At 41.3% G+C, this 13,123-nt stretch overlaps 1 protein-coding gene across 4 annotated transcripts in view; it reads right to left on the bottom strand.

Annotated features, from left to right (window-relative positions):
• The window catches only part of LOC134354279 (uncharacterized), a 68,329-nt gene extending 55,692 nt beyond the window's left edge, over positions 1 to 12,637 (bottom strand). Inside the window, exon 1 of one of the 4 annotated variants that reach the window (XM_063063193.1) lies at positions 12,530 to 12,637. The gene's annotated coding sequence lies outside the window, so the exon portion shown is untranslated. The other 3 variants (XM_063063194.1, XM_063063192.1, XM_063063195.1) reach the window with 3 other exon arrangements.
• Between the last annotated feature and the right edge of the window lie 486 nt (positions 12,638 to 13,123).

Here is a 13,123-nt window from a genome sequence, read left to right as displayed (position 1 = left end):
CCCTTAAATTCATTTAGTCTTTTTCTGACCACTTGGTTTCTCCCCTTTCTCAATCTCTGGGAACAAACTGACATCCTTCATAAACCTACTGAGTTCCAACACTACCTTAACTATACCTCTTCCTACCCTGTCCCCTGTAAAAATCCTCTTCCCTTTTCTCAGTTCCTGCATCTGTATCAAATCTGGTCCCAGGATAAGGCTCTCCTTTCCAGGATATCGGAGATGTTTTTCTGCAAAGAATGGGCTTTCTCTTCCACCACCATTCATGTTGTCCGCAAGTGCATCTCCTCCATTTCCAAGACACTTTTGCACACCCCATTTTTCCGCCCCCTTAACTGGGATAGAGTTGCTCTTGTCCTCACCTATCATCCCATAAGGCTACACATCCAACACACCTTCCTTTGCAGCCTCTGCCATCTTCAACAGGGTCCTACCACAAAACACATTTTTACTCTCCCCCACTCTCCACTTTCTGCAGGGATAGCTCCCTCCGTGATTCCCTTGACCATATCTCCCCACTAATCTCTCTCCTGGCACATACAGGTTTCCCCCGCCATCCAAAGGTAGAGCGTTCCTATGAAATGGTTCTTAAGCCAAAATGTCGTAAAGCGAAGAAGCAATTACCATTAATTTATATGGGAAAATTTTGTGAGCATTCGCAGACCCAAAAATAACCTACCAAATCATGCCAAATAACACATAAAACCTAAAATAACAGTAACATACAGTAAAAGCAGGAATAATATGATAAATACATAGCCTATATAAAGTAGAGATACTTCTCTGCAAGGATTGCCTGCACAGATCTCTGTAGCAAAAATCTCACGCAAGCGCTGTTGGCATAAACGCGCTCTCCAGTAACCTTTAAACTATGAAGCTGCCAAATCTACCAAATAACACGTAAAAATACACAGCCGATATAAAGTAGAAATAATGTATGTACAGTGTAGTATCACTTACGGGAATCAGGAAGACAGCGGGCACACTGATGATGGTGTGTTAGACTTGTCGGAGTTTGGGTGGTGCAGTGGCCCCCACCCTCCGGGCCGCTGAGCGATACATTGCCGCGAAGAACGCAGGGGTCCAGCGGTAGCCGGGAGGTACACAGCACATCTTTAAGAAAAAAGCCAAAACAAACATGCTAATTAATTAGGTGCCGCCTGTAATTGTCCGCCCAGATCAGTGCCGATTTCCGATTGCGTCGTCTCTGATCTGGGCTGACAATTACCTTATTAATTAGTATGTTTATTTCAGCTTTTTTCTTAAAGATGCACTGTGTGCCTCCCGGCTACGTTTGCATTCTCCGCGCATGGGTATCTGTCCGTGGCCTGGGGGTTGGGATGGTGGGACACTGGGGTGTCATCTCGTCACCTGTTTCCATTAGAGCAGGCAGCTCATCTTCTTCTATCTCTGCCCGCCTCGATGTTGAAGGTCGAGGTTCGTCGTCTGCTGTGGCTGATGTGGAAGGCTTGCTTGACTGCTGAGCCTCGCGCATTTTTCTATCACACAGTTCTTTAATAAGGACTCAACCATCCTGCAAATATCCCTTAAACCGACGTACCCTTTCAAAATTAAAGTCATTCTTTATCATTACTCATTTGGTTTCCATTGTTATCCTTTTTTCTTCCAATTGCATCAGCTCTTCATCTGTCAGTTCTTGGTGCCAGTGGTAGACCTGAGGAGAGCAAAGGTACCGGTGACCCCTGTTTCCATCCAGGAGGTCAGTGTGGACGTGGTGGAGGATTACAAATACCTGGGGATACGAATTGACAATAAACTGGACTGGTCAAAGAACACTGAGGCTGTCTACAAGAAGGGTCAGAGCCGTCTCTATTTCCTGAGGAGACTGAGGTCCCTTAACATCTGCCGGACGATGCTGAGGATGTTCTACGAGTCTGTGGTGGCCAGTGCTATCATGTTTGCTGTTGTGTGCTGGGGCAGCAGGCTGAGGGTGGCAGACACCAACAAAATCATTCGTAAGGCCAGTGATGTTGTGGGGATGGAACTGGACTCTCTGACGGTGGTGTCTGAAAAGAGGATGCTGTCCAAGTTGCATGCCATCTTGGTCAATGTCTCCCATCCACTACGTAATGTACTGGGTGGGCACAGGAGTACATTCAGCCAGAGACTCATTCCACTGAGATGCAGCACAGAGCGTCGTAGGAAGTCATTCCTGCCTGTGGCCATCAAACTTTACAACTCCTTCCTTGGAGGGTCAGACGCCCTGAACCAATAGGCTGGTCCTGGACTTATTTCATAATTTACTGGCATAATTTATATATTAATATTTAACTAATTATGGTTCTATTACTATTTATTATTTATGGAGTAAAAGTAACGAAAACCAATTTGCCCCGGGATTAATAAAGTATGACTATGACTATGTGCCGGGATGCCAAAACCTCTTCAACATCATGTTCGTCAGCTTCTACAAGCCAAACTCACGCTGTCCTTACTTCGTTCACCATGATCAAAATGCTTAATTATGTCTAGTTTTACCCTAAGTGTAACACTCTTACGAGCTCTTTCAGGCTTTTTTGATACCATAGATACCATCTTGCAAACGGCTACTCACAGGCACGTGTTAAAGCAAAGCAGTTCCGAATCCGGGGGAGAGCGGCTGCTCGGGACGCGCTGCCTTTTATCGCGCACTGATTTTTTCGCGCGCTGAATTTTTTTTCATAACAGTGAAAACACCTTCTGAAAGCAAAAACAGGGTACTAATGTAGGTCTTTCGTAACAGTGAGGTTTCGTAAAGTGAACGTTCGAAAAGCGGGGGACACCTGTATCTGTTCAAGTGACAGGAAAGCTACACCTCCCCATTCACCTGCTCACTTACCTCCATTCAGGGCCCCAAGCAGTCTTTCCAGGTGAGGCAACACTTCACCTGCAAAATTGCTGAGACCTGATGTAAATTGGGGGACCGCTTTGCTGAGCACCTCTGCTCCAGCCACCAAAATTGGAACTTCCTGGTTGCCAACAGTTTTAATTTCTATCAACATACCTATTCCCACATGTCAGTCCACGGCCTCTTCTTTTACCATATGGCAACACCTCATATTTCGCGGAGGAGCAACACCTCATATTTTGTCTGGGTAGCCTCCAACCTGATGGCGTGAACGTTAATTTCTCCTTCTGGTAATCTGCTTCCCCTCCCCCTTCTTCCATTCTCCGCTCTACCCTCTTCTCTTCACCCGCCTATCACCTCCCCCTTCCCTTTCTCCCATGGTCCATTCTTCTCTCGTACCAGATTCCTTCTTCTCAGCCCTTTGCCTTTCCCATCCACCTGTCTTCACCCATCACCTTCTAGCTTGTCCTCCTTCTCCTCCACCCACCTTTTTATTCTGGCATCCTCACCCTTTCTTTCCAGTCCTGAAAATGCCAGATCTAATTAGGAGTTCCAGTCAATAGTTTTGTAGCATTTCTCAGATACACAAAGAAAATAAACTTACTGCCTTTGTTATAAATGAATTATCATAGAACAGTACAGCACAGAAACATGCTCTTCACCCCACAATGCCGTGCCAAACCAATTAATTAGTAATCAAATGGTCAACTAAACAACTCCCCTCTGCCTACACAATATCCATATCCTTCTATTTTCCTCACATTCATGAGCTTATCTAAACGTCTTTTCTCACTGCTGCCATCAGGAAGGTGGTATAGAAGCCTCAGGGAACAGTTACTACCCCTCATCCATCAGGCTTTTGAGCTAAAGGGGATAACTTCACTCGCCCCATCACTTAACTGTTCCCACAACCTACAGACTCACTTTCAAGGACTTTTCATCTCATGGTCTCAATATTTATTGCTTACTCATTTAGTATTATTATTATTTCTATTTGCGTAGTTTGTTGTCTATTGCACAATGATTGTTTGTCTGCCCTGTTGGGTGCTGTCTTTCATTGATTCTATTATAGTTTTTGGATTTACTGAGTATGCCTGCAAGAAAACAATTTTTGTGGTTGTATATGTACTTTGAACTTTAATAAGTTCCTAATGTATCTACCTTTACCCCATCCCAGTCAGCACATTCCAGGCACCCACTACTCTGTTTAAAAAAAAACTTGCCCCTCACATCTCCTTTGAAATTACCCCCTCACTTCAAATGCATGCCCTCTGGTTTTAGACGTTTCAACCTTGGGAAAAAGATATTGTCCGCCTACTCTATTTATGCCTTTCATAATTTTATAAGCCTTCATCAGATCTTCCCTCAGCCTCTGTCGCTCAGAGAAAACAACTCAAGTTTATCCAGCCTCTCATTATAGCACATGCCCTCTAATCCAGGCAGCATCCTGACAAACCTCTTCTGTGCCCTCTTCAATGCCTCAATATCCTTCCTACAATGGGGCACCAGAACTGTATGCACTACTCCAGATGTGGTCTAACCAGAGTTTTATAAAACTGCACCGTAACATCCTGATTATTGAACTCATTTCCCTGACTAGTAAAGGCAAGCATGCCATACACCTTCTTAACCACCCTATCAACCTGTGTCATCATTTTCAGGGAGCTACAAACTTAGACCCCAAGATCCCGCTGCTCATCAACACTGTTAAAGAGTTTTACCCTTAACATTGTACTGTCTCTTTACATTTGACCTACTAAGGTGCAACACTTCATATTTGTTCTGATTGAACTCCATCTGCCATTTCTCTGCCCATACTTGAAACTGCTCTATACGCTGCTGAATCCATTGCTAGTCTTCTATGGTATCCACACCACCAACAATTTTTGTATCATCCGCAAATTTACTAATCCACTCATCAACAGTTTAATCCAGGTAATTTATATACATTACAAACAACAGGGGTCCCAGCACAGATCCCTGCAGGACACTACTAATCACAGACTTCCAGCTAGAATAAGTCCCTTCGACCACTACACTCTATCTTCTATGGGCAAGCCAGTTCTCAATCCAAACAGCCAATTCACGATGGATCATATGCATCTTAATCTTCTGGATGAGCCTCCCATGAGGGACCTTGTTAAACACCTTATTAAGATTTGCCCCACACAAAGCCACACTGGCTCTCCCTAATTAGGCCATGGTTTCCAAATGCATATACATCCTATCCCAAATAATTATCTTCAGTACCTGCCCTACCACTGACATGACACTCTGCAGCCTATAGTTTCCAGGATTATCCCTAGTTCCCTTCTTGAAAGATGGAACAATCAATTATTGGTTAATGTTTTCAAGTAACTATTTTTATTCACTAATTTCAGTTGGTTTTATGAGATGAATGGATTCCCTCGTTGACTCCCATATTACAGATGAGATGGGAGCAAGGATAATTGGCCTATTGAGTGCATGCTTACTTTCAGAGCATTCCTATCAGTCCCATTCCCCCACTTCCCTACAAATAATTCTCACTCCCGATTCTACCAACACAACTTCTATTCACATATCACACATAAGTAATTTACAGTAACAACTTGCACATCTTTGAGATACAGGAGAAAACCAAAGCACCTTAGAAAAACCAGGTAGTGATAGTGAGAACATACAAACAACACAAAATAACACTGTAAGAACGGGATCAAATCTAGGTTGCTGGTGTTGTGAAGCAGCAGCACTAACTCTTGTACTTCAGGTAGACTTCTGTCTTTATCTGTTAATTCAACAGAAACTCCAACCAAACTGACCTTCATCCCTTGTTTTGCTTATGCTCATCACAGAAAGCATCTTCAAAAGAAAGTCCCAAATTAAAACCCCAGGGCAACTTGGGCAAAAAAAAATGTAGAAAGCTCCTTTTTTAACTCAGTAAGTGTTAGAATGTGCATTAGATGACCAATCTAACCTTACTTCTGTACCAACCCTTTGAGAGAAAAGATATCAGACTTGAAAATGTAATTTTAGGTGACTGGATTCAATCCCTACTCTAGCTGCAATGCTTATCGTCTAAAAAAATGGACAGTAGTTGCCATCTAGGCTAAAAAACCCATGACTTCTACAACAAAGAAAGACAAGTGCAACAAGCACCTGAGCACATGGGAACATCACTACTGCGGTTTACCCCATATCCTACAGCATCCTGGTTTGGAAATATTATCTTCAATCCTTTACCATTGTTGGGTGTAAATCTCGGAACTCCCTATTGTATAGCATTGTTGGAGTACTTACACAGAAGGTTTGCAACAGTTCAAGATAGTAAATAGATGCTAGGCTTGCCAGCGATGTCAAGAGAATGAAAACAAATAAAAAGAATACCCTTATCTAATCAGCTGAAAGCTTATGGTTCTCCAAACCATGGAGTTTCAACTGTTTTAGCTTTTTTAGATAATCACTCACCACCCCAACATTGATTCCTGTGAAGCAGCATTGATAACAAGAACACTTGCTCCAATTTAGAATGCCAGTATTGCTGTTCATAGCACAATGATGTTTACACTATGGAAAGAATTAAAGGATTGGTAACTATATCTTCTGTTCTCCCTTTAAATCCTTGTGGTTCAGCTTTGTAATCTCCCCTCCAACTTCCAAGCTGTTGATTTCTTACACTTGGGAATGTATGTTTAACACATGGCTTGGGTACAGTAATTGATTTCTCTTGGGTGTGAAATCCTTGATCTACCCATTAACTTTAATATCTCTAGATTTCAACAATTTCCTCATTTCTTTTACTGCAACAGCTTCCCAAAAAAAGTAGAGAAAATCTATCAGCACCCAAGAGGAATGCACGCCGGCTGGGTATATTGAGAAGAGAACTTTTATCCACCCGTTCTAATTAGTACCCAGAGCAAACCCTGATTAATTATGTTATTTACGAATGGCTGTCATGATATTCTTGCTGATATTTGATTGGCCCATTTTTTAAACTTCTGAATCACAAATATACTCTGAAACTACACATTACTTATTTAAAAATAGAAATGGGAGCAATTTTCTGCTTGCTTGAATACACTTCATGCAAATAGACAACCCCCCTCCAAAAAATAACTTTGAAAAATTAGATTCAAAACATATAAGGGACACCAATATGTACAAAATCTTATAATTAAATTACCATATTTGTTGGTTGAAACTATATATTTCAATATAGAAACATAGAAACATAGAAAATAGGTGCAGGAGTAGGCCATTCGGCCCTTCGAGCCTGCACCGCCATTTATTATGATCGTGGCTGACCATCCAACTCAGAACCCCGCCCCAGCCTTCCCTCCATACCCCCTGACCCCCGTAGCCACAAGGGCCATATCTAAACAAGATGCTTTTGAGTCATTATTTTTAAGCAGCTATCTCCTAATTCTGACTTATTTTTCATGCCTCTGCCCTTTTTATATTTAATTATTTAACAATTATTTCATTGATGTTTAATCTTCTCATTATGATTGTTGATTTAAGATAAACCTTCTGTGCTTTGTTTATTTTATCTCCATCAAGCCTGTTCAGTGCTAAAATGCTCAAAGTTGCATTTATGGAAAGAAAAAAGTCAATCCATTCTTTACAGATGCTGCTTGACTCAATGAATATCTACTGCAATCTCTGATTTTACTTCAGGATCTCCATTCCTGCATTCTTTTCTGCTTTTACAATTCCTTGACGTCCGTAAGTGTTTCACTTTTAATATCATTTCATATGAACCTCACCCAAGCTGCAGCTTGAATGGGATTGTATTGGTCTGTGCCCCACTGTAATTATTGCTTTTCTAGTTTATGTACAAAGCCATTTGATTCAAGTGATTACACAAATATGTAATGATATAATCAATGCATCAATAAAACCAGGATTACATAACAAGAACAGCATTTTAAAGCAGTGGGCCCATCAGTGCCTTGCATTATGGTCAGTTTCAGGGACAGGTTGTATTTTGATGGGAGAGTATACAGAAAGAAAGAGCAGCAGGTCAATTAAGTGAAGGAGCAAAGGGTAGAGGAACAAAGTCTGCAGAGAGAGTAGCAGTAACTAGGGAAGAAGAAAAAATACAGCAAGACTTTAAAACATTGAAATAGAGGCTTTGGAACAGTATATTTAAACCTGGCTACAAGACATTGGGAATTAATTTTTGCAGTGAGTTCCATCATTTGCTACAAAAACTAAATAGCTCAGAGGTGAAAAATTTGAAATAAAAACAGAAAATACTATACAAGTAACTTCTAGCAATTGCTCAAGTCACCTAGTAAGTCTAAAGATTAAAAAGTGCATTTAGAGAAGGTGCTATTCCTTGAGCTTTTGCTAAGTTTCAACGAAACAATGCAGAAAACCAAAGACTAAGTTTGGGGAGTTGAATGAAGAAATTAAGAGACAACTAGCTAGATTCTCAGGTCAAATTTGCAAATAACTGAAGATGTTTCAAAACACAATTACCCAACCTGCATATGTTCTCTCTGATACAAAGATAACCACCGTATGGACAGTGAATAAACCATTTTCTAATTCCTTATTCCATATCCTTATTAACAGCTCATTATGAGCAATCTTTGCTTCCTTGCTTGTTTGAATACACCTTTACATTGCATAACATCAATTACTTTCTCCTGCATTCTATGCTATCATAGATATTCACTTTTGCCCTCTCCCTCTTTCTCATCATTATACAAATATTTATCTTTTGGCAGTTTTGCTGAAAAGTTATAAATATAAAATGTTAACCATTTCTATCTGATTTGCTAAGTATTTCAAATTTTCAATTAAGTGCTGAAATGAAGCCAAATTTTATTCAATTCTGAACCCGGCTTTTATGTAAATGAGTTTCATACCTTTTGTTTTGAAACCAGATGCCACAGCACAATTCAGCAACAAGCTAGGATACAACAATGCCTTGCATTCTTGGACTACTTTCACATTGAAAAGCATGCCAACATGTTATTCATACTTTGAGTGAAAATGAAACATCAGTGGCCAGTCAGACCTGTCTCAATGGAATAAGATGATCTACCCTGTTTTGACCTTGCACATTGTCCACCTGTACTTCACTTTCTCTGCAACTGTAGCACTTCTTTCTGCACTCTTTTACCCTAATGTACTATTGTAATGAATTGATCTATATGATCTGTATGCAAGACAAGTTTTTCACTGCACCTCAGTACATGGGACAATAATAAATCAATTTGCCATAAGATGTAGAGGCAGGAATCAGCCACAAGCATTTGCTGAACATTTCAATGAACTTGTGGCTGATCTTTTATCTCAATGTCATTTCCCCTTAATAGCCCCATATCTCTCAAAATGTACTGACCTCTCTCTTCAATAAGCTCACAGACAAAGCCCTTTGGATAGAGAATTTGAGTGCTTCACTTCCAACAGGATTAAGAAGTCTCTCCTGATCTCTATTGTGAATGGATGTCACATTATTTTAAGATTGTGACCCCTGGTATTTGACACTTGAGCCAAAGTCAATTTCAATGCAACTTCTTTTTTTTTCATTTTTAAATTTTTTTTTTATTTTTATTTGGATAAGGAATTCACAAGTATCATTAAACTTTTTGTCACATGTATAACCTTTTCCATTTTTTTAATATATGTATAAAACTATATTTATTTATACATTCCTAAGTACACATTAAGATGATATAAAAAGAAATTAGACACTTAAATAGATAATTATGTGCAGTTGAAATTCTACTCTATTAGGCTAAGTAATGATATTGTTAAGAAAAATAGTAATATTAGTGGATTAATAATAATTTCCATATATCTCTTCTGGACCATTTATTTCTGGTCCAAAATGTTGTATGTAAGCCTATGTAATGCAACTTCTACATTGCCAAGCCTCTGAAAAATGTTGACTCATCCAATTGGAAGATACAGCTCTTGCTCTTAAGTCAGCAAATTGTGGATTCAAGTGTTACTCTGTACTTAAGCATAAAAAAAATTCATGATACCCTGTTTCCCTTTTTCACCTTTCTTCTTACTTGCCTCCCTGTAACACAAGAGTGAAAGAAGCTGGAGAAAGCAGTGGACTCTGCCCAATATATCATGGCCACATACCACCACCTCATCTAAAGGGTTATTTAAAGGGGGTGTGAGAAGGCAACACCCAAGGATCATCCCCATAGGTACAGAAGCCTGAAGTCTCACAGCAACAGGTTCAAAAACAAGAACTTCCCTTCAACCACTCAGTCCTTGAACAAACTGGCAAAACCCCAGTTACTACAGTATTGAGCATTTTGATATATTTGCACTAAAATGGACTTTGCATTTTCCCTAATTGTGTTCTTTCTTGTAAAAATTGTATTTAATTTCAGTTACAGTTTTCTGAGAATGCTGCGTAGATGATGCTGTGTACCTGTGATGCTGTTGCAAGTAAGATTTTCATTGCACTGTGCATACATGATCAATAAGCTTGACTTCAACTCTGTAGCCAGTTATCTGCAGAGGGGAAAGTGGCCAGAGAAGGGCTGCTGGTGAAATCCAATGATTGAAAAGGACCGTGGGCCACCAATGGAAACTAGAAGGTATCTCAATAGCATTAGGGTGGAAGGTGGCAATGTTATTGATGTGGAAGATGTGGCAGGGAGCAGGAGAGGTGCAGTGTCATCTCTGGTACAATATTCTAGCACAGTAATTAATTAACAAGACTGCAATCAGTTATATCTTGAACACTTAAAACACAAAACTGTTATTTTCCAACTGTCTGTGAATTCATATGCAGCAGTGTAGCAAGTTACTGGTCACATTATCCACCAATGGTCTTGGTAATGGCTGTATTGTATTTTTCTGATGCCAAGGATGAATTAATATTGGTTGTTCCTAATATGCTAACTATGAAGTCGAGTTTATTGTCGTATGCACACGTAGGTGACCTTTGGGCGTTAAGCGTTAGTATATCTGGGGAGCACACACAAAATGCTGGAGCAACTCCAGCAGGCTAAAGCAGCATCTATGGAAAAAGGGTACAGTCGACATGTCGGGCCGAGACCCTCAATCAGGACTTATGTATCTGGGGACTGGCATGTATCAGAAATCACACTGAATGCAAGAGCAGTCCTCTCCCATGTGGTCTTTGCTGAGGTCTGCTTTACCTTGGTCAACCGCATTATCTACGGTGGCGATGAATCCTTAAGAGATTGTTTAAACCTTAAAATCTCGCGACCACGGGTTCCCGTCATTGTTCGTTCAAAGTATCAAGCAAAGAGGGACTTGATGGCGCACTACTCTGTTCGTTCCACCGATTGACTCCTTTAAGTGAGGTAATTTTCAGGAGTATGCACTGAAACCAAAATCTCGGCGAAATGTAAACCAATTAAAGACAACGTCATTGCCCGCACTGTCTCCAAATAACGGCTCAACATTTAACTTGGGGGTCCGCCGGACGCATTAAGAGTCAATCATTCAACTGAACATCTTGTAACTCGGTGAAATTCACATTATTCAACGGGGACGGCTACAGGAAAACACAGAGTCACGCTGGGTTTCAAACTAAACAGCCACCTAGCCAACAGACTTTGCGGTTTAGCCACAGTGCGCACACGGCCAACTCGGGGCCGGCCCTCCCGCCTGTGTGTGACCGGAATGCGAATCCCAACGCCAAGCCTCATTAAGCGTCTTACAGTTACCTCTAGGAACAACTCACTAATCTCCAATAAACCTTTTTAGCCGGAGATCACGTCTGATTATGTATTTGATCAGGACAGGCCACTCACTCTAAGCCGTTTGCTGTCGCTATAGATAATGGGAAGCGAACCTCTCGCCCCCGCCCCCACTTACCCCGCTCTGCCACAATGAGCAAGTTCTATGGTGGGCAGCTCGCCCGGACCACATCCATGCGTTCCCCAGACCATCCCCGCCGTTGTGGTGATTTTCCTGCGGCCGATCAGCGGGGGTCGTGGGTCCAGGCGCCCTTGTGCCTGAGATGCACACACAACACTGCCTTCATTTACCCTGCGTTCAATTCTCCACAGATCCACTGAAATCCAGCTGGCCGCTTATCATCGTGCCGCTTTTTGAAAGCACGTCGCCCAATTGATATGCCCGCCTTCAAAGCAAATTATAAATGTTTAAATACCCAAGAGTTCCCCCCCACTCCGCGCCTTGCTTTACTAACGGGCTGTATTAGAAAAAATAAACAGTAACGGTGCCCATCATGAGCTCGGGACGTCCCATAGAGCCTAAAAGATTACTTTCGAAGCACGGTAAAATACATTCGCACAAAAACATACCATTACCAAATTATTCCATTTACAGCTCGGTAATTTGCACGCTGATGCTATTCCGCTCGTTCCTAGAGACCGGGTTAATGTGATAATTTCCTGGATTTCCCTCTATGCTTTGCCACCGTTGATTCATTCACGCACCGTGCATTTGATTTATTTGCAGAAAACAGATGATCTAAACAGGTCTGAATTCTTCACAAATCCAACCCGCAGACCCAACAGCATGGAGCAATCCAGTATCAATTGCATTTTAAGATTAGGTAATAAAATCATTAAATCGAATAAAAAAATGCAGCGTCCTACCTTGCATTTTGCGGTTAGTATTTAGAAATACTCCACAAATTGCTCACAAAAAAATTATTTTTGACAAAAGAGCCATATACTGGCTGCAGAGAAGCGTTGTGTAAACGGACTTTATAGCTATCCCCACCTGGTAGAGATCTGGAGTTTGGTGATAATATAATAAGCCATCCACCAGTGTCACGACGCACCAATCTCTTCCATCTGTCCCTTCTGTCGTCGACCCCCTCTCATTGAAAACTCCGACTCATATCTACCCAGATTGAACAATTGGGATGCCGCCTTGCTGCCATTGGCTAGCTTCCCTTGGATACAGTAGTGCAATTTCAACACGTAATTGACGAAATCCTGAGAGACCCGAATTAGGTGCTTCTCGGAAGGCTGGCTGCCAAAACCAGTCATTAGGAAGCCAAATAAGGGTAATCCTCAAACGCCAACTCACCCCCTCTACCCACACACACACGGAAACTGAAAGGCATGCCAGAGTGCTGAACATCATCACACCGTGATGTAAACTCTTCCAGCGCTGTAAATTCTGGCAATCTACTGGGTCTATTGCTCAAATGCATTTATGACGCATCAAAAAGCAAACTCTGTCCCATCCCTCCATGCTTCAAACTAACTTCTATTTCTTTCTTGATACTGAATGTTCACAAATGAGAGCCTTCAATGTCTCCTCATTATTCTCAACTGACCTGCAGCTCTTTACACAACATTTGTCCAT

This window comes from Mobula hypostoma, chromosome 11 (assembly GCF_963921235.1).
Source record: "Mobula hypostoma chromosome 11, sMobHyp1.1, whole genome shotgun sequence".
In the NCBI taxonomy this organism is placed as follows: Eukaryota; Metazoa; Chordata; class Chondrichthyes; order Myliobatiformes; family Myliobatidae; genus Mobula; species Mobula hypostoma.
Note: the sequence above shows the minus strand (reverse complement) of the source record. Positions and strands in the feature narration are given on the sequence as shown.